Raw genomic sequence first — 24,806 nt, 5'->3', positions numbered from 1 at the left:
ATCAGGTAGAGCTGACAACTGCACAGACTGTTGCAGAATGTCCAGAGTTATGCCACCTACTTTTGGCATGGTTGTCACAAAACCTATTATGTGTGCTGAAGTACTGACAAGTCAGTACAGATTGAGATTACAAAATCATGACAGACAGTTCAGTGTCACACGTCATGCCCATCTGAACACACATGTTCATGCCAGTCCTGTGTAACAGACTGTATGCCTGCACATATGTCTTGCAAATACACCTACTATAGTATTGACTCAAAAGCTTAATCTGTTATATTCCTCACATGCTTTACATTTTGCCACCCACAGTCCTGGCTTCCATTTCAGCCTGTTGCACGTCAACTACATGCTTGTCAATACAACAAATAACTGACTGAGCCATGCAATTTTAAGCAGAACTGGTTGCTGCTACTGCAGTCATTGCTAGAATGTTGTACATTTTCCCACCAAATGTCCTGGCTTCCATTCCAGTCTGCTGCATGTCAAGTACATGCTTGTCAAAACAACAAATAAATGACTGAGCCTTGCAATTTTAGGTAGAACCAGTTACAGCTAATGCAGTCACTGCCACCCATATGAGCATGTCAAAGGTATGTAGGTTGAGACATATTTCACAACTATGTATAGACATTCTAAATGTCACCTACCACTCTCTGGATGGCACTATTACATAACATATGTACCTAAGGCACATGCTTCACCTGGACTATTATGGGTACCCTCACCCTGGCTATGCTATGACAACAGAGCTGACACTGCTCCCTCACTGACATATACAGCTTGCTGTCCCCAAGTGTGTTCACAATCCCCAGTATGATTCCTGGGCAGAATGTGATAAGAGACTTAGGGGCACAGGTAGACAGTGGTCTCACCTTTGATAACCACATCGCCACAACAGTCAGAAAATCCTTCTATGTAGCACACCTCATCACTAAGGGCTTTTCATCCAGAAAATAGGAGTTCATTGTTCCACTGTACTCATCCCTCATTAGACCAATTATAGAATACAATGCCCCATTTGGTATGTACCTCTCAAGACATCTGCAACAACTGGAAAGGCTGCAGAAATACCTCACTAAAAGAATCACAGGCCTAAAGCAGATGCCCTATGCTGACCGTCTAAAAAAAAACTCCAGCTATACTCTGTTGCATATCGTCTACTCAGAGGTGATCTCTGCTTAGCATACAAGGCCATGTCAAACCCAGAGCTGTTGGACATGCTACACTTAAAGAAATCCCAATCCCTCAGAGCCACATGCTCCGGGAATCTAAACCTTGTCATCACAATGAACAAAACATGCTGGAGGGATAGGTTCCTGACCCAGAGACTCCCCAGACTCTGGAATAGACTGCCCATACATGTCAAGCAGAGTGCCTCTTTGGCCCTCTTCAAAAGGAACCTTGACGATTGGATGAGAGATAGGAAATTCACCCCGGGGATCATGTCAGTCACCCTTCTAGATGGGGGTCCAGGGAAGTAAATATTGTGGGAAGAAATAGCCAGGGAATTGTTATGGCTAGGCTTGTATAGTCCCTAGGGCTGATAGCCTAGTACTAACCTATGAACCTATGAACCTATGTAGCAGCAGCAGCCTGAAACATATGTGGCAGTATGTCCAGCTACCTGCTACAGATCTACCATATCTCCCCACCACCTAGAACAGGGAATCCACACAACACCCATACATAAAGGGGTGGGAGAGGAATGGTCAAGTGACAGGGACATGTATCACAGTCTTTCCCTACAAACATACACAGCTGATAGACCAGCAGCTACTGTAGCAACATGCATATTCTGATGCAAATGACATATGACACTCACATCTGTCTATCCTATTACTGTCCTCAACCCACATTGTTAAACAGTAAACTGCCACATAATCAAAAAGTATGTTCACAATGGCCAAACATAGCATGCCAAACTGCGGGCATACCACATAAATCTGGACAGTGGACAGCATTTTTACCTACCCTTTGTGATGCTGTAGTCCCCACACCTCGATAATGTACATCTCACAGACCAGGAAAAGGGCCAAGGCCTACATGCAGGCCTTAAATATAGCACTGTGGTGCCATGCCATTGGTTAATGAAAATGCAACCCAGCTGTTCTGGATGCAATTAGCAAGTGTGAGCCACAGATTGGTGTACAGGCAATCACCTGTTCATGAGCATTACCTACAAAAAGCAAGCTACTGCCCATGGTAAACAGGCCTGTGACTTTCTTTACGAAGGCAGACTGTGAGAACATAAGCATTACACTATAGGATTTCTGCACATAAAGGAGAATAGCACTATACCAGGTATGTAATAGAAGTCCCCATGTAATGGGACGCATTTGAGTGGATGCAATTATGGGACATAGAGATTACAACAGTAGGTCTGTAGTACATATCTTGGAATGACATGTTGCTGTTAGTCAGTTGTCCAGCACCTATAGGCTTCCTTTTTGTTTCTGTCTGCTGTGACATAGATAACAGCTCTGGCCCTCTGAGTCCCTCCAACAATGGTTGGCTCATGTATGAATGCTACTGGATTGCATTTTAGACAATAGTGACAGTAAGTACTGGTGGATACAGCTGGCATATCACATGTCATACTGTCAGTCAGCTTCTCTCAGTCTGTGAATGTCACACAGGCATACTTCAAACATTGTCCAGATGTCCCTGATTCTTCCTGATGTACTCTGGCTAGGTCACTGTGTACTCCACACCCATATCTCATCGCTTGAGAGCTATGCCTAACATATCTGTTGACATCCTACACCAGGATAGCAGGTTATAGCCAGTAGTAGTGGGGGGGCACAGGCCTAGCCTCAGCAATAGAGTGTACATATCGAGCATACAACGTAAGGGAATGAAGACAGTACCAGATATTAATGTACCATAACTGCTTTATAAGAGGTCTGGCATGTGACAGCCAGATTCCCCACAGTCTGGGAACAATCATTACGTATTGTCCAACTGGTTACCAGACATCTACATTTGTCTGGCAGAAGGTCCACATATATCAAGTCCATGTACACATTCTGCAAACATCTGTGTACTGCAGATGTCAGATACCTACAGGGTGGTACCCTACAGCACATTTGCAGTGCTGTCTGTCATTGGGTCACACACATGTCGCTGGACTATCACCATACACTTCTAGTACCACTCATCTATTTGTCAGATGTTGGCTATATGACATGGTATTGGGACGTCACCCATAGGGGACACACCACAGTAGATGTCAGTGATGGGTGTGGAGACATAACAACACAGTCCGTCACAGCACACAGAGCCATAACTGGTATACCTAGGATCATAGGAGGTTACTAGGCTATTGGCCCTGAGGCTATCATAATCCTTGCCCAGAGTTTAGCCCATGTTTATGCAGGTCATCAGCTGATACCCCAGCTCAACAGGGACAAAGGTGGTGTCCCAAGGGTGTATGTCATGTCCTATTTACCATCCAGTTCACCAGGTTTCACTTAAAAAGGGGTAAAGAGATACTCTGCCTGATGTGGACAGGGTGTCCATTCCACAACTGGGTGAGTGTGTGGGACACACATCTGACCCGCCAACAAGTCCTGTTGATGTCACAGACCAGGTTGAGGGCACACATGTGGGTTAATCAAGTGGAGCTTGACTTGTGGATGTGTGGCAGACCCATCAAGGTGGAGTCCACGATCACCTTGTATGCCAGACAGAGGTCACCTCTGAGGAGTCAGTATGAAACCGGGTAGAGGGATAGAGCTTTTAGCCTATCTGTCTATGGTAGATGTTTGAGGCCCTGGTATTCCCTGGTGAGGAACATTTGTGGTCTCTCCATCTGCTGCATGTGCTTGGCGAGGTACATGATGAAAGAGGCATTATACTCAATAATGGGCCTTATTAGGGAGGAATACAGGGATGTTATGACCCCCATGTCCCTGAATGAGATACACTTACATATGAGGTGGGCCATGTAGTAGGCTTCCCTTACAACAAGCAACAACGTGGTCAAACGTCATGGTGCCATCAACCCGTGTGCCAAAATCCCTGATGACTGATTGCATGCTTGGGACATTGTTATTAACGTGATAATTTGTGGGGATGTCACTCTTCCAAAAGGGGATGATGCTGCATATTGTGATATGCATCCTGAGGCCATGTGAATGGCACCACTCATGTGTCTGAGTTAGACCCTCAATGCAGATGTCCACATCACTAGGGGATTTGATGGCAGCACTCAGCATCCAGTCCTCTGCAAACGTGATCAGCCATAGCCCACTGGTTGTGTCCTGCACCTCAGAAGAGTAAATTACACATAACAGAAGTCCCAAGACAGAACACTGAGTTATGCTGCTAGTTATGGGTCTACAGCTTGAGGTGGCTTCCCCTATATTGACTAGGTGAGTGCTGGCAGTGCCCCAGTGTGCTACTTATCTGGTAACATATGGATTGATGTCTAGTTGAGAGTGTATATCTATTATGGCCAAGTGGGGAGGACAGGTCAAGGTAGGCAGTGTGCACTGTCAACCCCTCATCCATGTCTTTGGAGACTGTGTCAAAGAAGTCAATCAAATGTTACATACAAGATCTCCCCATAACAAAGCCAAACTGTGTGTGATCAAGTGTGTAGAGGTTGCCAATGTCCTTGTTAATGAGGTTCATGATAATCTGTTCCATGGCCTTGCAGATCAGGCTAGTTAGGCTGATGGGTCTATAATGTGCCAGATTGGTGGACGCTCCACCTTAGTGTAAAGGGATGACAGTTGGTGTCCTCCACTCGGCTGGGACAAAGGAGGTATTCAGGCTTTGGTTGAATACAGTGTCTAATTGTGCTGCATGTTCATGCTTGAGGTCATGTAGGATGCATCCTGCAATGTGATTGCATCCCATGGAGGCTGTATTCCATGACTTTCAGATAGCAGTGATGACCTGTTCCCTAGATATAATGGGAAGGGTGCAGGTACTGGTGATGTCCTGATGTACTGATGGGGGAGACAGGGGGTGAAGCTTTCATTGACTCTGTCAGGCAGCAAGTTTGGCATAGCTACAGTACTTGTATATATTGTGTCCTTGACCACCACTTTTGTGCAGATCTGGGTGCTTCCTTTGAGGTTGCAGACATATATGAAGAAGGAGATATGACTGTCTGTAGTGGATGTTGCCAATGTGGGCTCGGAGTTTGCTTTGCATGATTTCAGTGGTGCTCTTATTTGCTTGTTCAGGCTAAGGAGACATTGCTTCAGATTGGGCACCTGCTCCCACTTGGTCATGGACAGCAATATTTCACTCCTGTTATAGCGTCTGTTTATTGCAGATGTCTACTAGACAGGTTTACTTATCCTTGCAGAGGGTGATGTAGTCCTGTCAGGTAAACCTGACTCCATGCATCTATACATATGCATGTATAGTGCTTTGGTGTATTTGTGGATATTGGTGCCAGTTTCTACAGAGGGTGGGGGGGGCTGTAAAGCTGTTTATACCATCCCTCAGGAGGCTGTAATCAACTTTGGAGATGTTTGTATGTCTGACCCTAGCTAGATGGGTATTGTGGGAGATGGTGACTGCAAACGTGACCACTTTATGACTGGATTTACCATGGAGGATGATACTGTAGGGATGTTGCAGTGGTTACCCATGTTGTTTAATATCAATTCCAAGAGATCTTTACCTCATGTGCAGGTAGCAACTAGCTGTTCCAAGGTGTTTGCTTTGCCAAATTCCATGAATCTCTGGGCATTTGTGTGCTGACATGAGTAGTTCTTTCAGTCTCTGTTTGGGTACTTAAAGTCACCCAGGATCAGAGTACAGAGTCGAATCCTGATAGAGTTGAACAGGTCAATGTAGGCAGAATGGGCTTCCTGGTCACATGTGGGGGCTGGTAGCTAGCTATGATTTGACTAGGGATCTTGTCAAAGGTTAACTGCACCTGGAGTGTCTCCTGTGTGTCTTACTGTTTGACCAACCTGGAGGTGTGCATGTCTTTCATATATAGTAAAACTCCATGTCCCTTGGCTTTACTTCCCACACCTTGGGGTCTGACTGTATGATAGGATGGGTGACCATGTAAGGGTGGGGTGCTTTGAACCATGTATCTGTGACTGAACAGATGTCAGCAATTTCCAGGGTTAAGACTGCTTGCAATGAGTGCAGATTCATGTTTAGACTCCTAGCATTTAGCAGCATGGCCTTCAATTTGTGATTTGTTGACAGTTTCATGTTGGCAGTGTTAACGTCACCACTTTTCCTAATAAAAGCACTATGGGTGTGGCAAGAAACATGGCCAGATGCCTGAAGGCCAGTTGAGACAGATGAAGGCCATCTCTGACAAAGCATCATGACCTGTCAATCATATCATCCCAGGCTGTCAGGTATTGGATCCCCCTGGAATGGCACCAGAAACCAAGCCAATTGTTAAGGTCAATCATTTTTTGATTATATTGTGGCATCATTATGGGTGATGGCAGAATGCTGCTTAAGGCTAGGGACATATCTGCCTTGGACACATAATCAACGGGATCAATCATGTCTCACTTCATATAGTCCAGGGAGGTACGTCTCAGGTCAGGCACGCCAACATGGACTATGACAGACTCATAACAGTACCTGTATTGTTGAGAGACAGCACTGCGTATATGATATGGCAGATTCTGGCACCTGACAGACAAGTAACCGTGACCTCCTCCATATACAGCCTGGTGAGAGGCACATCTGTGTGTCTCACAATGGAGTCTCCTATGACTAATATGTTTGATTTATGGTAATGCCTTAGTGGCTGTGGGGCACAGGTGTGTGGTTATGCTTGGTATGTGGTGTGGAGGGCTGTGGAGTTTGCATGTGTTTTTACCTCAGAGGTCTCCTTTGTTTGGATATGTTTATGTTGAGGACCTCGGCATATGTGGGTGTGTATTGGGGGTGGTGTGTGAGGTGTATTGATTGTGTTGACAACCTTTTCGGTGCTAGATATGCAGGCTTGAGAGGGAGAGAGCATGGACTGTAGGTTCCTAATGTCATTGCATCTCTCAGAAATTGTGTTCCTTGGTGGTGTTTTTAAATGGTTGTCCATGTACATGAGGCAGTTGGTACACTGTGTCAGAATGCCCATATCAACCATACTGGCAGAGGAAACAATAGGACATTGTCCAGCCATTTTTGTCAGAATCTGAGGGAGGAAGGTCAGGGAGACTGAAGGGGTGGGCCTACAGCCTAGATTCTTTAAACAAACTTAGGAGGCTTACACTACTGAATACAATGTAGTCAGGCTATAAACAAGCAGTAATAGGTGCAACAGAAAAGATGCAGTTAAACACCTTAGAGAACCTGCAGCAAGTAGTAGGAAACAGCAGGATGAGGAGGGAAATGCATGATGTATTGATACTATGTTGTTGATAGCCATATACATAATGTGGTGAGAGATGGTGGGGTATGATGTGGGAGTTAGCGGAGGATAGTACTGGCAAATGTGGATCTGCAGGGTGTGTACATAATGGAGAGCAATATAAGTGGTCCTGTGATGTGTTTCCCTCTTCTTGCCTATCAGGAGTGATGTACAGATGGAGGAACCCACTTTTTTCTGCAGCCGAGAATGAAGTTATAGTTGACAGCCTCAGACTGCATCATGACATCCTACTTTCGAGAAGTCACCATAATCATGAACAATGCACCACATTGTGGGCAGACCATGTTGTATCAGTAAATCATGTCAGGCTACAGGAAAGAAGTTATGAGCAGGTCTGAAACCATGCCACGGGCATGATAAATGCTGCACAGCAAAGGGCTGCAGCTGTGGCCATGGACTGTACTGGCACCGGTGGATGGCCTGCAACAAAACAACCACTCTCAGCCGCAGAGGAGCTCTTGGCAAACCTGGGTTCAGCCACCACCTTGCAAGCATGCATCACCCCATATGTCATGGAGGTGGGTGGCACAGATTCCACAGCAGAGGAGTGCCCAGGTAAGCCTCATGTGGTCATCACTTTAATACTGTAGTGGCAGCCTCTGCATACCTGTACATGGATGTCAGGTCAATCTGCATTTCGGGGGGTTGTAATGCACACGTGTGCACACATACTCAGAATGTCAGCAATGTGGGCAGTATCACAGTTTGTACTGTACATGTTGATATATGCACATATTATCCTGTACCAATGCCACATTTGTGTTTGCTGACGATACCTCTCCCCTACAATTCCATAGTTACATCTGTACATCTGGTGTGGCCGGAGTCCAACATCCTGTAGCTGGTGGGTGTGAAACTGTTTTGTTATGGCTCATCTATACCCTAGGAATGCTAAGGGCTGCCAGTTTGCCATGGACACAACTGTTAAGCTTAGCCATAGTGCAACACTTGTATGTTCAGTGGTGGAGGGGTTCACTGCAGTCCATTGAACTGGTAATCACAGTAGCATATTTGCAGTAGCTGTAACATATTTGCAAGTATTTTTTGTGTAGGGGTCTCCAGTCTACTATACAGGGGCCAATAGTATGGTGGAGACAAGTGCACTGTGTTTTAGGTGAAGGTCCATCACATACACTGACATGTCACTTATCTCACAGGTGTATAGTACTGGCAACATTAACCAGATGTAGCTGTATTGCATGTTGTTAAGGGCCTGTCTTGTATGTGTCTGTTGTGGTCTGCTTGTGTGTTGTGCATGGGATCAGTAATAAGGTGCAGTATGTATAATGCAGTTGTGGCAACTCACCTGTATGTTTGTGTATGTGGATCAGCAGACATAACAGTGCATGTATTAATGTAGTCATGTTGACTTCCTCCTCACAGGTGACCGTGGAGGTTGGAGTCTGTCCTCCTTACAACCTGATGTCAGTGTCTCATCGGACTCTGATGATGATGGTGGCCATAGTGAGGCATAGGTGGGGTTTTTGGGGGCTGAAACTGTCCCATGTGTTGACATCCCACTTCCTCCACCAATGTCCCCACACACAGTCAGTATGCCCACACATACCCAGTCCCCTGCAGGTACAGATATTGGACAGTCAGAGGGTGGTGGCATCAAACAGGAGAGTGTGGGGAATATGGCATCTGTGATTGTAGACACTAACCATAGCCAGACAGCTGGTGAGGTTCCACACAGGCAGATTGATAGGGATGCTCAACGGAGGACTGCTGCCCATCCACCACCTGTCACAGGTGTAACATCATGAGTCACTCGATGCATGTTTTGGTCCATCATGCAGGTACAGGCAAGTTCTGAATGCAATACGAGATGGATGCTCAGGATCATGGATGCATCACTGTCTGGCATCCATGACTCCAACCACAACATTGGTGATGCCATGCATCATTTCGCTGATGTAGTGGACAGATGGTGGGGTGAGACATTGTCAGTCCTTAACTGTTCATTGTCTGTGCTGGAACATGTGCTGGTAGTAGAGCATCGGATATGTGGATGTAGGTCAGCACCAACATCAGCTGAGAGTCCATGTGGCCATGCACAGTCATGTTTCCATAGTGGCAGTACCACCAGCACTACAGAAGGAAGGGTGCTGTCTACACCATGACATGGCAGGCCATGGGCATGTGATCCTGGGTGGTATGTGAGGGACTTGGACCCAGCAGACACCAGTCACCATCAGCAAGTAGTACCGCATCTGACCCTGGGCATAGTGCTGCCAGTGCCACTCCTGGCATAGCCAGTTCCCATGTTATTGGCCAGAGACTGTGAACTGTACATTCTGCCATGTACAGTCCACAGCTGTCCAACATACCCTCATGTAGGGCTAGCACATGGCTTGTCTGTGTATGTGCACACAATCACACATCACTGTCACATGCAGGTCACCAACAGACACACACAGCTCCTCTCTATAGCCCAGCTGACCAGCACCCCTCCAGGCACATACACACACATGATGTCAGCTGTGTGCCACAGCCTAAGTCTTTGGCAACCCCACACCACATCCTGTGCATGTGATGATACCTGTGCCACATCCCTGTCTTTCGTACCATCAATCCAGGAACATACAAATATGTGTCTAATGCACAAGTTGAGTATAGTACATTTAATGACAGTTTGTAGTGAGTGTTATGCCCTGTAAGGTGCTGTCTGCTGGCATGTGTCATGAGTACATGACAAAGTGTATGCACCTTTGTTCCATGATGCTGCATTGGTAGTAGTATTGCTGACTGTTGTTTCCAACACCTTTTCTGTTTCAGTTAAAGGGGTCCGTGTCTCTATGCTGTGGAGAGCTGGTGCCAATACAATGGCTCCGGATGGCATGGTGGCAACTCAGAAATGTGACTTAGCCAAGGTGCAGCTGTATATGTGCATGTTTACCTAGGTGCATATGTATAGAAGAATGTGTCAGGGACAATGTGGGCAGGCAGCATAATCTTGCATGCATATCCCATGACACAGCATGATACTCTTGATTCATGTCACCCAGGGCCATTAAAGGCTAGTCATTAGTTTATCCTCAGAAAGAAACATCAGTCAGCACCTGCTGCCCCTGACAATGAGGGACACAGGTGGGTCCCCTGGGACAGATTTGTGGTTTCCCATCCACATATCATGGTCGTGCTTGAAGAGGGTCAGCATGGTACTCTGTTTGCCATGTACGGGAAGTGCATTCCTGAGACAGGGCAGCCTCTGGGAGACAAACCTGTCTCTCCAGCAGGTTGTGTTGATGTCACATATCAGATTAAGGCCTGTTTTGCAGGTAATGCATACGGAGTTTGACTTAAGGATATGGGGCAGCTGTAGTAGGGCAGGATCCAACATTGCCTTGTAGGCATGACACAGCCCACCTCTGAGCAACCTGTCCGATACCGAGTGAAGCAATAGTGATTTGAGCATGTCTGCTTGGGACAGGTGTTGGAGCCCATAGATTATCTTTGTGAGGTATTTCCATGGCCTTTCCAGTTGATGCAGATGTCTGCAATGGGTCTATATTAGAACACCGAACTTTCAAAATTTCGAGTGTTCTAATATTGAACCCTATTAATCGAAGATTTAAAACATCGAACATACAGAAGAGCAAATTTTTTCCTAGGGAAAAAATTTGCTGATCCAAAACACATACACACAACACAAACACACCAAACAAACAGCAATTCACACACATACACCTAAACTCCTACACCTAACTCTACACTAAACTATACGTACACCACTAACTATCCACTTACCTTAACCCAAACCCTAACCCTAAGGTCCGTCACTATCACATAGTCACCTCCCCCACCCTAACCCCCACATCCACACAATCGCACACTTACCTGAACCTGGCCCGTAACATTCCACCACAGCACTGAAAATGCCGAAGCAATAGAAACGGACAACCAAATTCTTTCTCTAGGAAAACATTTGGTTTTCTGTTTCTTTGATATTTTCAGCGTTCGCTGAAAACGGGTCGATATTAGAACATTCAAAATTTTGAAAGTTCAGTGTTCTAATATAGACCCGTCTGTGACCAAGACTGAACTTGACAGTCAAGAGGAGAAGCTAAACACTTGCACCACACCACACTCATCACATAGTCCCACTAAACCTACACTACCAAAATCCACACACAGAAACACAAAAACATTCACGGATGCTCTCAATAATAATCTGCTCAAGCAACTGATACCTCCAAAGAAGAAATGCAAGCAACCTTCACCCCCCCAACACATCCCAAATGGCACATAGTCCACAGACTCAGTGTGCCACTCAACCACAGCCCATAAGGCAAAACAATTTACCCAACACACTAGTCATAGGTGACTCGATAATCAGGCACACTGATGTCGCAGTCCCCAGGCTAAACAAGGATAAGGTTACTGTCAGCTGCCTGTCAGGTGCCAGGATCCTCCACATAACCCATGGACTCAAGTCACTCCACAACAAGTACAAATATGACTCTGTCATTGTTCATGTTGGTGTGAATGACCTGAGATGTACCTCCCTGGACTACATGAAAAAAGACATGGAAGAGCTCTCTGATCTTGTAGCCCAGGCAGGTATGACCCTAGACCTGAGTAGCATCCTGCCATCACCCAGAATGATACCACAGTACAAGGACAAAATGATTGACTTCAACAATTGGCTAAGCTTCTAGTGTCATTCTAAGGGGATCCAGTATCTGTCTGGCTGGGACAACATGGTTGACAAACCAGAATGCTTTGCCAGAGATGGCCTGTACCTGTCACTCCTGGGATTCCAGATTCTGGCTAAGGCTCTTGCTGCCCCTATAGTGCCTTTTTTAGGCAAGGTTTAAATGACAAATTCACCACCATAACAGGAACAGGCAAGCAAAAACTGAGGGTAGTGCTACTCAATGCTAGAAGTCTAAATCTCAAAATTCACTCCCTCGAGGCACTCCTTAAAATGGAGAACATCGACATCTGTGCAGTGACTGAAATTTGGTTCAAGGCTCCAGAGAGCACCCCTGCATTACCAGGCTATAACTCATACCACACTTTTTGGCCATCTAACCTGGATTGGAACACCAAAGGCAGAGGTGTGTCCATATTCATTAAGGATATCCACACCTCCAGGCTAGTTGCTCAGCATAATACATTCGAGGTTATCCAAGTGCAACTAAATCTGGGCATACCTGAAATCCAAATTGTAGCTTGCTACAGACCCCCCATCATGCCCCAGGATGCCCACTCCTCTTTTCTTGATATACTGGATAATATTAGGGTTCAACCAAACACCTTAATAATGGGTTATTTCCACTACCCCATCATTAACTGGGAAATCTACTCATGTACCAACTCCTTCACTCAATGCTTTCTGGAATTCATAAATTCCAATGCCCTGGATCAACTTATCCACACCCCCACCAGGGGCAACAATATCCTAGACCTAGTCATTACCAACATGAGTGACCTGTGTTCCACACCTGAAGTCAACTCCTTGTTGGTCAGATCCAACCATAAGCTAAGATATCCACATCCCTCCCCCACCCCCCATTAAGGAAACCATGGTAAAAAATTTCTACAAAGCCACCTTCATGCTTCTTAAGACAGAAATGATGAATGTCATGACACTCATGCAGATAGACAATACAGTTATGACTGCTAAATCCTACACAAATGCACTCTAGAAGCACTTACATGAGTGCATGGATCGTGCTATCCCAAACAGAACCAAGATGCTATCCTCCAAAAGAAGGAAGCCAATCTGGTGGTCCTCTACCATAAACAAACTCTACAACAGAAGGAAGGAAGAAACTGTTGCAAAAGAGAGTAAAATCCCATAAGTGGAGGAGCTCCCTGGTCAGCCTCAGTAAGAAGCTGAGCTCCCTTATAAGATCCTACAAAGCTAGCTATGAAAACAAAATCAACCCTGATTCTAGGGACAACCACAAAGCATTCTATAGCTATGTCAAGAATCTCAATGGCAACACCCAGATTTGCTCTGAGTTGCATCACCACAACACAAAAATTACAGAACCAACTGATATTGCCAGATAGGTTCAGTGCTAACTTTACCCCCCTCTCAACCCCTAAAGGGCCCATATCTATACAGGAAGAAAGCAGAGTCCCTGTAATGACAACTACGCAGGTAAAAGCTGCACTCTCTAAGGCCAAAAACATAGCAACCATGGGACCAGACAACATCCCAGGCTGCGTTTTACATGAACTTCAGAACAAACTGGCTCCCCACCTAAGCACCATGTTCACTCATAGCCTCACATCAGGCTTTGTGCCCACTGAATGGTGCACAGCAACAGTTATCCCACTCCACAAAGGAGCCACCAGTGATCCCGGGACCTATCTCCCTATTAGCCTGATGAGCCTGATCTGTAAGGCCATGGAACGTATTATCATGAAACTCATAAACAAAGACATTGGTAACCTTCAAACTCTGGACCCCACCCAGTTTGGGTTTTTGAAAGGCAGATCATGCCTCCTGAACCTGATCAACTTCTTTGAGGCAGTCACCAAAGCCGTAGACGAGAGTAAGGTGGTTCACACAGCCTATCTTGACCTCACCAAGGCTTTCGACACCATCGCCCATTCCTGGAATTATAGCTAAACTCACTGAACTAGGTATAAACCTCTACATCACAAGATGGGTTGCCAACTGGCTCACTGACAGAACCCACACTGTAAAAGTTGCAGACTCTAAATCTGACTTCAAACCAGTGATAAGTGGAGTGCCACTGTTTAGTATCTACTTTTCTGAAGTACAGGCTAACACAGAAGGTCTCTGGCTAATGAAGTTCACAGATGACTGCAAACTAGGAGCCATAGTCGAGTCCCCAAATGATGTGGACATCCTACAGCAGGGCACCACTAAGACAGATGCCTGATGTCAGAACCATGTCCTCAAGCTCAATGCCAAAAAGTGCATTGTCATCCCCTTTGGTAAAAACTCTGTAGCCATGAACTACCACATAGGTGGCAGTCTACTTAATGCCAAATGTATAATAAGAGAACCTGGGACCCAGGTAGAGAGTAGTCACTCCTTTGATAATCACATCACCATAGTAGTCAGAAAATCCTTCTAAGTGCCATCCCTCATCACAAAAGGTTTCTCATCCAAGAAAAAAGAGGTCATTGTTCCCCTCTACTCGACACTCATTAGACCCATTATAGAGTACAATGCCCCTTTTGGAACGTACCTCACAAGACATCTGCAGCAGCTGGAAAGGCCACAGAAGTACCTCACAAAGAGGATTACTGGCCTCAAACAGATGCCCTACACTGACCATCTCAAAAAACTCCAGCTTTACTCCATAGCATATCGTGTATTCCGAGGTGATCTCTGCCTAACATATAAAGCTATGTCAAACCTAGAGCTGTTGGACATGCTACACCTAAACTAATTCCGATCCCTATGAGCTACATTCTCTAGAGACCTAAACCTTGTCACCACAATAAACAGGACATGCTGGAGGGATAGATTCCTGTCCTAGAAACTTCCCCATATTCTGGAACAAGCTACCCATCTATGTCAAGCAAAGTTCCTCATTAGCACTCTTCAAGAAAAATCTTGATGAGTGGATGGGAAATAGGAAATACACCCCAGGGATCACTTCTGTGGCTCTGCTTGACACAGGCACAGGAAAATAACTTTCTTGGGTGGCATAAGCCAGGGAACCTTGTTGGCTAGGCTTACTTAAGCCCTTTGTCCAGTAGCCTAGTACCTACCTATGAACCTATGAGCCTATGGATAGGTGCATACCAAATGGGGCATTGTAGTAAAATATTAGTCTGTGGCATGAGGACTATAGAGAGGTAATGACCACCTTTTATCTGAATGCAATCCCTTAACCTATGAGATGAACCACGTACAAGGCTTTTCTGACCACTGCCGCTACATGATGGTTGAATTTGAAATTGTTATCAACCTGAGTAATCAGGTCTCTCAACACAGGTTGTGTGTTTAGGAAAATGCTGTTAATGTGGCAAACAGTGGGGCTGTGTATTTGCTGAATGGTATGATGATACCATTTTTTGCATTTAGCTTGTGTCCAGGACTTTGGCACCAGTCTGTAGTTGATGTAAGACCCTCTTGCAATATGTTAACATAATTTGGGAAGTCAATGACAGACAACATCCAACTTACAGTTGTCCACAAACTTGGCCAGTACGTACAAATGTAGGTGGTAGCAGGTAGCATTCATGCCTGGATACATCTGGGTTATTTAGGGGCAGCAGCTACTCACAGGGCCTAAACATGTATACATATTGCACACACATAGGCAAAACAGGCTAGGGTTGCCACCTTACCAAATGCCCAGTGTGGGACACTTTTTGTAGTAACGTGAGATTTGACAGGACAAACCATACCCACGGTGAGTGCAATGGACAGAACCTCACTTTTTTGACAATGTAATAGCTTCTTTTTGTAGCATTTGCCTAGATTATGCTATTTCTCATAACATTTGGCTGTTTGTGATGTAAAATGACTGTTTTATGCAACTATTAGAATAATGTAGGAAATGTTTATTGTCTTACACTCTCAGTACATTTGTATTATTTTCACAGGACACACCTGGCCAAACATGGACTGCAACTTGAACAGTGGGACAGATGGTAACCCTAACATAGTCACACTGCTGCAAAGAGATATGCACACACATTCTAATGAACTGCCCTTGTTGAGAGTAGAACCCCTACCTGTTTAGTTATACATACTATAGCTCTACATACGCATCACATGCTTCATGGAGCTTATGTGTTTTTGGAGTGTCTGACACTACTGTTCAGGTGGATGTCATCTGCAGGTGATGTAAAGGTTGCCAATGGGGAGGTTAACAGGTTTGCATAGGCCCTTAAAACTGTATAACAATTACACACACAGGCAAGACAGACACACTGCTGCAAGGGTATATCCTTACACACACGCACATACACTCATAGAGTTGCTGGTTTTGAGATTAGAACCCCTAAATATCTAGATGTATATACTATAGTGCTACGTACTTATTGCATGCACCACAGACCCTATGTGTCTGAAGAGTGCTTAACTATGTTTCTAAGGTGGATGACATCAGCAAACCCTGTAAAGTACAGCAATGTGGGAGTTAGCAGGTATGCATGGGCCTTAAAATGCATTAGCAATGCACACACATAGGCAAGACAGACACACTGCTGCAAGGTGATATACTTACGCTGGCACACACTCACAGAGTTGCCATTGTTGGGATTAGAACCCCTCCCTATCTAGTTGTATAGAATAAACAGCTAAGTATATATTGCATGCACCACAGAGCATATGTGTTTGGAAAGTGTCTCCCACTGCTGTTGGGGTTGATGATATCAGCAGCTGTTGACAGGGAGGTCACTGTTGTGGAGGACACTAGTCACAGGGCCATAAAATGACTGGCCATTGCACAGACATAGGCCTGTTGGGCTTGTGTATAATGCTGTATGTGGAATATGTACACACACACACACACGCACACACACGCACACACACGCACACACGCACACACACACACACACACACACACGCACACACACACACACACACACACACACACACACACACACACACACACGCACGCACGCACGCACACACACACACACACACACACACACACACACACACACAAGGTGGCTGATCTGAGATTAGAATCCCTATCTACCTAAGAATACATGCTGCAGCTCACTGTACTAGTTGTACATGCCACTGGTTACAATTGGTGTACAAGTGGCTGCAGCACTACATCATTCTATATCTTTCATATATATATATATATATATATATATATATATATATATATATATATATATATATAACTCTACAGATACATATATATCTTATATGTGCCACATATTTATAGATAGGGGTAATCATGTCTGATGGGGATAGGCAAAGACAGTTAGGTATACATAGCTGTCTGCATGCACAGAGATATATTGACATCTCAGTTCTATAGGCAGACGAGGCTTCAGACATGGGGTGAAGCTAAGTTTAGGACTATACCCAGTGTGACCGTCAGTGCTTACAAAGGGACTCCAGTCCAGACCTACCAGTACTCCAGTCCGGGATTTTCTGTGCTACAGCCAATTGGCTGCTGCATCTGATTACACAGTCCAGCATCTCCCTGATATAATGCCCATGGGAGTTCCCAGCTGTGTGCTGGCCATAATATCTGACTCATACCTAAGGTGTGTACAGACTATATTAGACTGCAGAAGGTTTTTCATCATATGTCTGGTACATTTTACATAGCTATGTGATTTCCTGGTACATCAGTGGCAGATCATTATAGACTAACGTGAGGAACTGCTGACAGACATTTCAGTTACTGACTCCATACACAGCAGGGAACCCATCCTACTGCCCCACCTGTTCTACTCTGCACTTTCTGCATTTGTCTGGCCAGTAGATCATCCTTCTCCTTATATTTGGGTCTTTGTCTCACTCCTGTTCCTCGCTTTGTCCACAGTTGCAACTCTATGTAGTTGTAGGTATGCTGTGACTGGGGTACAAGATGTAACACCACACACATGGTTACAGACTTCACACCTCTGGCTGTACCTGTTTATCAGGATGTCCAGCATTGTGCCCCATATGTCTGCTCTGGCCCTCAGACAGTTTGTGTTGTATTGGTATTATAATGCTACATGGTGCCCATACCTCTCAACCTCTTGAGCAAGAAATCTGGACAAAGCCATATATAAAAGTGGGACACAGGCCCAAAAATAGGGACAATTTTTTAATATTGCTCTTACAAACTTCAACAGTTGGTAGAATAATAGGTTTTATATTAACATGCATTTTCTGAAGGGTATGAAGTCTGCATCTCAAATGTCTTTCATTATTTTCTAATGTCAACCTTTATTGATTTGCCATTAGTTTGGCAGAAAACTGCAATGTTATGAAAAACGGACCAGAAATATGAGGCAAACATGTGGACATTCTATGAAACTCTGTACATTTTAGAGGTATGATGGTGCCCACTGACTTGTATGTACTGACACAGTTACATGACGGCCTTTACATCCTGCTGCTACTCTGACTTTTTACAACCTGTTGTTCTACTAGCCATCATCTAGGTTACTCAGAGCTATATACTGTCCATATTCAGAACTAAACGCATATGCTCTCATTCCTACTCCAAAAAAACACAATACTTTCTCACACTCCTCACCAAACTCCAACATCTGTATCACTATTTTAACACCAGGCTCACCATAAGTGAGGATATCCACCCCAACCCAGGCCCAAATCCATCCTGTCCAACACAAACTGCTCCAACACAAATGTCAGAACATAACTCCCCCACTATCTTCATCCCAGGGCAAATCAACAACAGCAGCAAAATCAACCATATTTTAATGCTAAATATTAATATTAGAAGTATCAAAAATAAAACACCTAAACTCCAGGCCACAATAGCACACTACTCCCCAGACATAGTTGCTTTAACAGAAACCTGGCTAAATAAAAACATAGCTAACTCAGAAATTCTCCCTACCGGCTATGATATCATTAGACAAGACAGACCACTTCGTAAAGGGGGTGGGACTGCCTTACTGTATAAGTCCAACTTAACTGTATGTCAGTTACCAAACTCCTACCCCTCCCCCAATAATTGGGACATACATATCTCACAACTTCAACTTCACCCTAAAAAGGTCATCACCACAATTGTGATCTATATTTCACCTGTTAATACACCTGCTAGCCTTGAAGACTTCTTATCCTAGTGTTCTTCCACATACTCACAAGAAACCCTTATTCTGGGGGATTTCAACCTAGATTGGTTCACCTGCATATCAGAACCACCAAGTAATCTAATAAATCTCCATGGCTACCAGCAGCTAGTCCAAATTCCAACTAGATGTGATAAAAAAATCTAAAAAGGAATCCATCCTTGACTGGGTCTTAACTAACAATCCTACATTGAACCCCCATGCAGGCTGTCTCCCAGACACCTTAAGTGACCACAATATAATATACTTTATACGTAGTAGAACAAGCATATGCAAAACCACTAACTATATATCCACGAGAAACACACAAAAATTCTCTCCTGAGGTCCTCAATACTTTACTCTGTAACTGTGACTGGACCACCTTAAAAGCCCTCCCACTTGACCAGGCTGTAGCATATTTCAACAAAACATTTCTACAACACCTAGACACTGTCGCTCCATTGCGCAAAATCAAGGTTAGAACCTCTACAAACCCCTGGCTCAGTAAAGAAACCAAACAAATCCTCAAGTCCAGAGACGCTGCCTGGTTTTACTATCAAAAAAACAAAGAAACACAAAGCCTAACTAAGTACCAAGAACTGCGCAACCGTGCAAAAAAATGCTTTAGGCTGGACAAAAAAATCTGCTACATGACATTACAAACTAAATACAAACACAACCCCCAAACATTTTGGAAAAATGTAAACTAGCTACTAAAACCCACCCAAAAGACTACCCCCAAACCAACCACCCCTGACACTAAAGTTCCCATTGAAACACAATTCAACTCCCACTTTGTGAACTCAATTCTATCCTCAGTATCACAGGACTGTTCCTTCCTCACTATCCCCCCAACACAAATAACACTAATACAAGCTTTACCCTCAAAACAGTTTCCACCACTTCAATCAAAAGCATGCTCTCCAAACTAAAAACCTCATCAACAGCAGCCGACCTACTCCCCAGCTATTTCTTGAAACTCACAGCAGATGTTATTGCTATCCCAATCTCCACTCTCATAAACAGATCAATTGTTAAAAACTATGTGCCCAAACTCTGGAAAATATCCTATGTTACATCCATACATAAAGGTGGGACCTCCACTGAACTTAATAACTACAGACCCATTGCTTTACTCCCCACCTGGCCAAAATCCTAGAAAAATGCATCCATACCCAGATGCTAAAATATCTCCTAGACAGCAACATCCTGTCACCTACTCAGCATGGTTTCAGACCTGTCCATAGTACCACTACAGCCCTCCTCTGCTTCACAGACACAGAAAACCATCTCAAAAATGAAGGCCTGCAGGTGTCAACTCTTTTTTTGGATATGTCGAAAGCATTTGACACAGTCTCGCACCAAATCCCGCTAAACAATCTAAACCAGTATCACCTATCAAATTCCACTCTTATCTGGTTCCAAAGCTACTTAACTGACAGGTACCAAGCTGTGAAATGGGAAAATTCTCTCTCTCCTCAGCTGCCCATAACTATAAGAGTCCCACAGGGTTCTATCTTAGGACCACTACTATTCACGATCTTCACAAATGACCTCCATACCTCTACAGAGCATGCATCTATCATAGGTTCATAGGTTCAGAGGTTCATACTAGGCTATCTGCCCTAGGGCATTTATAAGCCTAGCCAGAGTGTGTGTGGCTTTCACCACCCCTTAGGATGAGAATACTATACCCATTAGTTTGCTGTGCCTCTGTCCAGCAGTGACACAGAGATGATTCCCGGGGTAAACCTACGATCTCCCATCCACTCGTCAAGATTTCTCTTGAACAGAGTCAGTGAGGGGCTCTGCCTCACATGGACTGGGATTCTGTTCTATAGTGTAGGGAGTCTCTGGGTGATGAATCTGTCCCTCCAGCACGTCCTATTTATATCCGTGTTGAGGTTTAAGTCTCTTGCTCTCGTGGCTCTGGTGGATTTGGATTTTTTTGAGGTGGAGCATGTCCATTAATTCCGGGTTGGACATGGCCTTGTATGTCAGGCACAGATCACCTCTGAGCAGATGGTATGCGACTGAATAGAGCTGGAGTTTCTTCAGTCGAGCAGCGTATGACATATATTTGAGCCCCTTTATCCTTTTGGTGAGGAACTTTTGGGGTCTTTCCAACTGCTGCAGGTGTCGGGTAAGGTACATTCCAAATGGGGCGTTGTACTCAATCATTGGTCTGATAAGTGAAGAGTACAGGGGTACAATGACCTCTCCTGATCTGGATGTGAATCCCTTCATGATCAGGTGGGCAATGTAGAAGGTCTTCCTAACCACTTTGGCAATGTGAGTGTCAAAAGAGAGGTTACTGTCAACTTGGGTCCCCGGGTCCCTGATAACTTCTTCCGTGTTTAATGGATTACCACCTATGTGGTAATTAGGGGTTACCTTGTTTTTCCCAAAGGGTATGACTATACATTTTTTGGCATTTAGCTTAAGGCCATGGCTCTGGCACCAGTTATCCATTTCTATGAGACCTCTCTGGAGGATGTCTGTGTCTGATGGAGTGTCAATTATGGTGCCCAGTTTGCAGTCATCTGCAAATTTTGTCAGCCACAATCCCCCTATGTTTGCCTGCATTTCAGAAAAATAGATGCCGAACAAGAGGGGGCCCAGGACTGAGCCCTGTGGGACACTGCTCATGACCAGCTTAGAGTCTGACATGGCACCAGCAACTCTAACCCTGTGTGTTCTGTCCTTGAGCCAGTTTGCAACCCATCTTGTGACATATGGGTTTACATCTAAGCTGGTGAGCTTTTCTATGATGCCCGAGTGGGGTATTGTGTCGAACGCTTTTGCTAGGTCAAGGTAGGCTGTGTGAACTGCCTTACCCTCATCAATGGCCTTAGTGACTGTTTCGAAAAAGTCGACCAAGTTCAAGAGGCAGGATCTGCCCTTGACAAAGCCAAATTGGGTAGGATCCAGTGTCTGCAGGTCCCCAATGTCTTTATTTATGAGTTCCATTATGATCCTCTCCATAGCTTTGCAGACAAGGCTCATCAAGCTTATGGGGCAGTAATTTCCAGGGTCCGTAGAAGCACCGCCTTTGTGGAGTGGGACCACAGTTGCCGTACGCCATTCTTTGGGTACATATCCTGTAGTAAGGCTAAGATTAAACAGCAGCCTTATGTGTGGGTTTAGTTCCTCATTTAGTTCATGTAGCACACAGCTGGGGACACCGTCCGGTCCCATTGATGCTGTGTTTTTTGCTTTAGAGAGAGCAGCTCTCACCTGGGTATCTGAGATGTTTGGGAGGCTAGAGTCTGGTGGGATAAATATTTCTCCTTTTGGGGGGGGGGGGGGGGAGAAATTTGCACTGAACCTGTCTGCCAGTATGTTGGCAATGTCTGTGGGTTCAGTGATATTTGTATCATTTTGGACTAATTCTGAGCATATCTGGGAGTTTCCACCCAGGTTTCTAACATAGCTAAAGAAGGCCTTATGATTGTCTTTCGTGTCTTTAGCGATTTTTCTCTCAAAGTTGGCCTTGGATGATTTTATGAGTGATCGTAGTTTAGTAGATCATAGTAAGACATTCAGTATGCAGATGACACTACCTTAATCTGTGCTGCCCAAAACATTCCCACCCTCCTGCAAACAACTCAGCTATCATTCTCTGACGGTAAAAACTACCTAACCAAAGCCCAACGTATCCTCAATCCAACAAAAACTCAGCTTATGATTATAACCAGTTGTAACAAAAACACTGATAACAGTCAATTCACTATCTACTCCACAAATGCTACTCCAATCGCTCCAGTGGCACAGGCTAAGCTATTGGGAATAACCATAGACTCCCACCTAAAATTTGATAGTCATCTCAACTTAACTATTAAAAAGTACATGCCAAACTGAGATCACTCTACCGTATCAAACCATTTCTTACCAGCAACACAAGATCAGCCATTGCTCACTCCCAACTTCTATCCACCCTACTCTATGCATCTCCCATTCTGACTAATCTCAACAAAACTGAACTAAGAAAAATGGAAGCCTGCTATAACAGAATTGCCCGCTTTGCTGCAAATTGCTCATATAGAACTAATCACTGTACTGCTTTGAGACAGCTCCACTGGCTTGAACTGCCCAATCTCCTAACCTACAATCAGCTCTGCCTCTGTCATTCTATGTATTACCTCCCCAATAAGTGTCCTGCCCTCAAAAACCTAGTACAACATCACTCAGCCAAAAGGCCTCTTAGATCATCAAGCAAGCTATTACTAGAAGTCACCAACAGCTACAATAGCTTTGGAGATACACTATAAAGTAGTTCAGTGGCTAAAAAATGGAACTCTGTCCCCACTAGCATTCAAAACACATCATCCAAAGTCTCCTTTAAAGACCTCATCAGGCAACATCTCAAGCAAAGTTGGCAGTGCCATGATTGCTCCCCAGGTTAGTGAAAGTGGATAAGGTACACATACTAAACCTAGAGTACTTGATTAAGACTGAAAAGTATTCTCGCAAACACTGACTAATCTACAATGTATGTACTGTACCTGTGTACTATGTATGTATTCTACCTATGTTCCAAATTTCAGCTGTACACCACAAATCTATTAAGTACCATTATTTTTAAATATTTTTTGTTTGTTCTCTCCACTGTAAATGTTGATGTGCTGCATACCACTGTAAAAACATGTCTTTTGTAATTTGTGTGTATACTGATCATGTCTAAATGTATCTGTAATTTTTCTATGTGGAGCTTTTCTCCCCGGGCCTCTGCTGAAAAAGGGCCTTTTCGGCTCAGTCAGACACCCCCGGTTAACAAATGTAAAATAAATAAAATAAATATCTGTGACCCCCTGTCCCTCCATTGTCTCTGGCTTTGTCCAGCTTTCTTGCAGTAACAAATAGTGCCAGTCTATAGAACTCCTACCACAGGTGTAGCTCACAAGGAAAATAGTAGGCACAGTCAGTCTCAAACCATGAGCACCACCAACCATGGTAATGTACTCAGCCCACTAAACCACAACAGCCACCAGACAGTGCATTTTAATTACTGACACTATAAACCACAAACATACATAGCACATTGACCCCTACATATTGTGGAAATGGAACATGTCACCAGGTTAATTGAGACAGACCTGGGATTGTGTAGTCTGCTGATATTACCTTGCAAACATAATGTTACTGCAGTTGTATGGGAACACGGGTGTGTTAGGGGTAGGGGACTCTAGCATTGACAGTCATGCATCTGTCCTATGACCTCACTGTTTGTCATTTCCCCACATAGTGCAGTGGGTTTTGCTGCCTTGGGGCCTACTGCATATTATGGGGTGGCCAGTATTGGGCAGCATTCCTGTTGTCCCACATAGCTGTCAGTTGTCTGCAACAGTTTAAACCAGCTAAAACATGCGCCGTGGGGCTAAACACAGCTTAGCAGTACTGAACCCCCCCCTGCTGTTTAGCTGAGTGAAAATGGATGCCGCTGAGCTCCAATCCACTTAGACCAGAATGACACACTCCCTTTTGATGTCAGCTACCAGTTCTATTAACACCAACATGATTCTGGCCCTACATGGGTTTTATCTGCAGACACAGTGCCCAATTTTTGCTATTCAGTAACCCCAGTTCATTTGCATACAGATCAATGCATATTCCCTGGATACTTCACTACTCTAGGGCCTGTCTCTTTACTAACCACTGAAACCTGCCATTGTACACTCTGCAGGCAGGGCACTATAATGCATTATTTTTGCAAATGTCTTATTTTC

The sequence above is a fragment of the Protopterus annectens genome, chromosome 5.part0 (genome assembly GCF_019279795.1).
Source record: "Protopterus annectens isolate FY-2018-M chromosome 5.part0, PAN1.0, whole genome shotgun sequence".
Taxonomy (NCBI): Eukaryota; Metazoa; Chordata; order Ceratodontiformes; family Protopteridae; genus Protopterus; species Protopterus annectens.
This window is presented reverse-complemented; position numbering follows the sequence as displayed.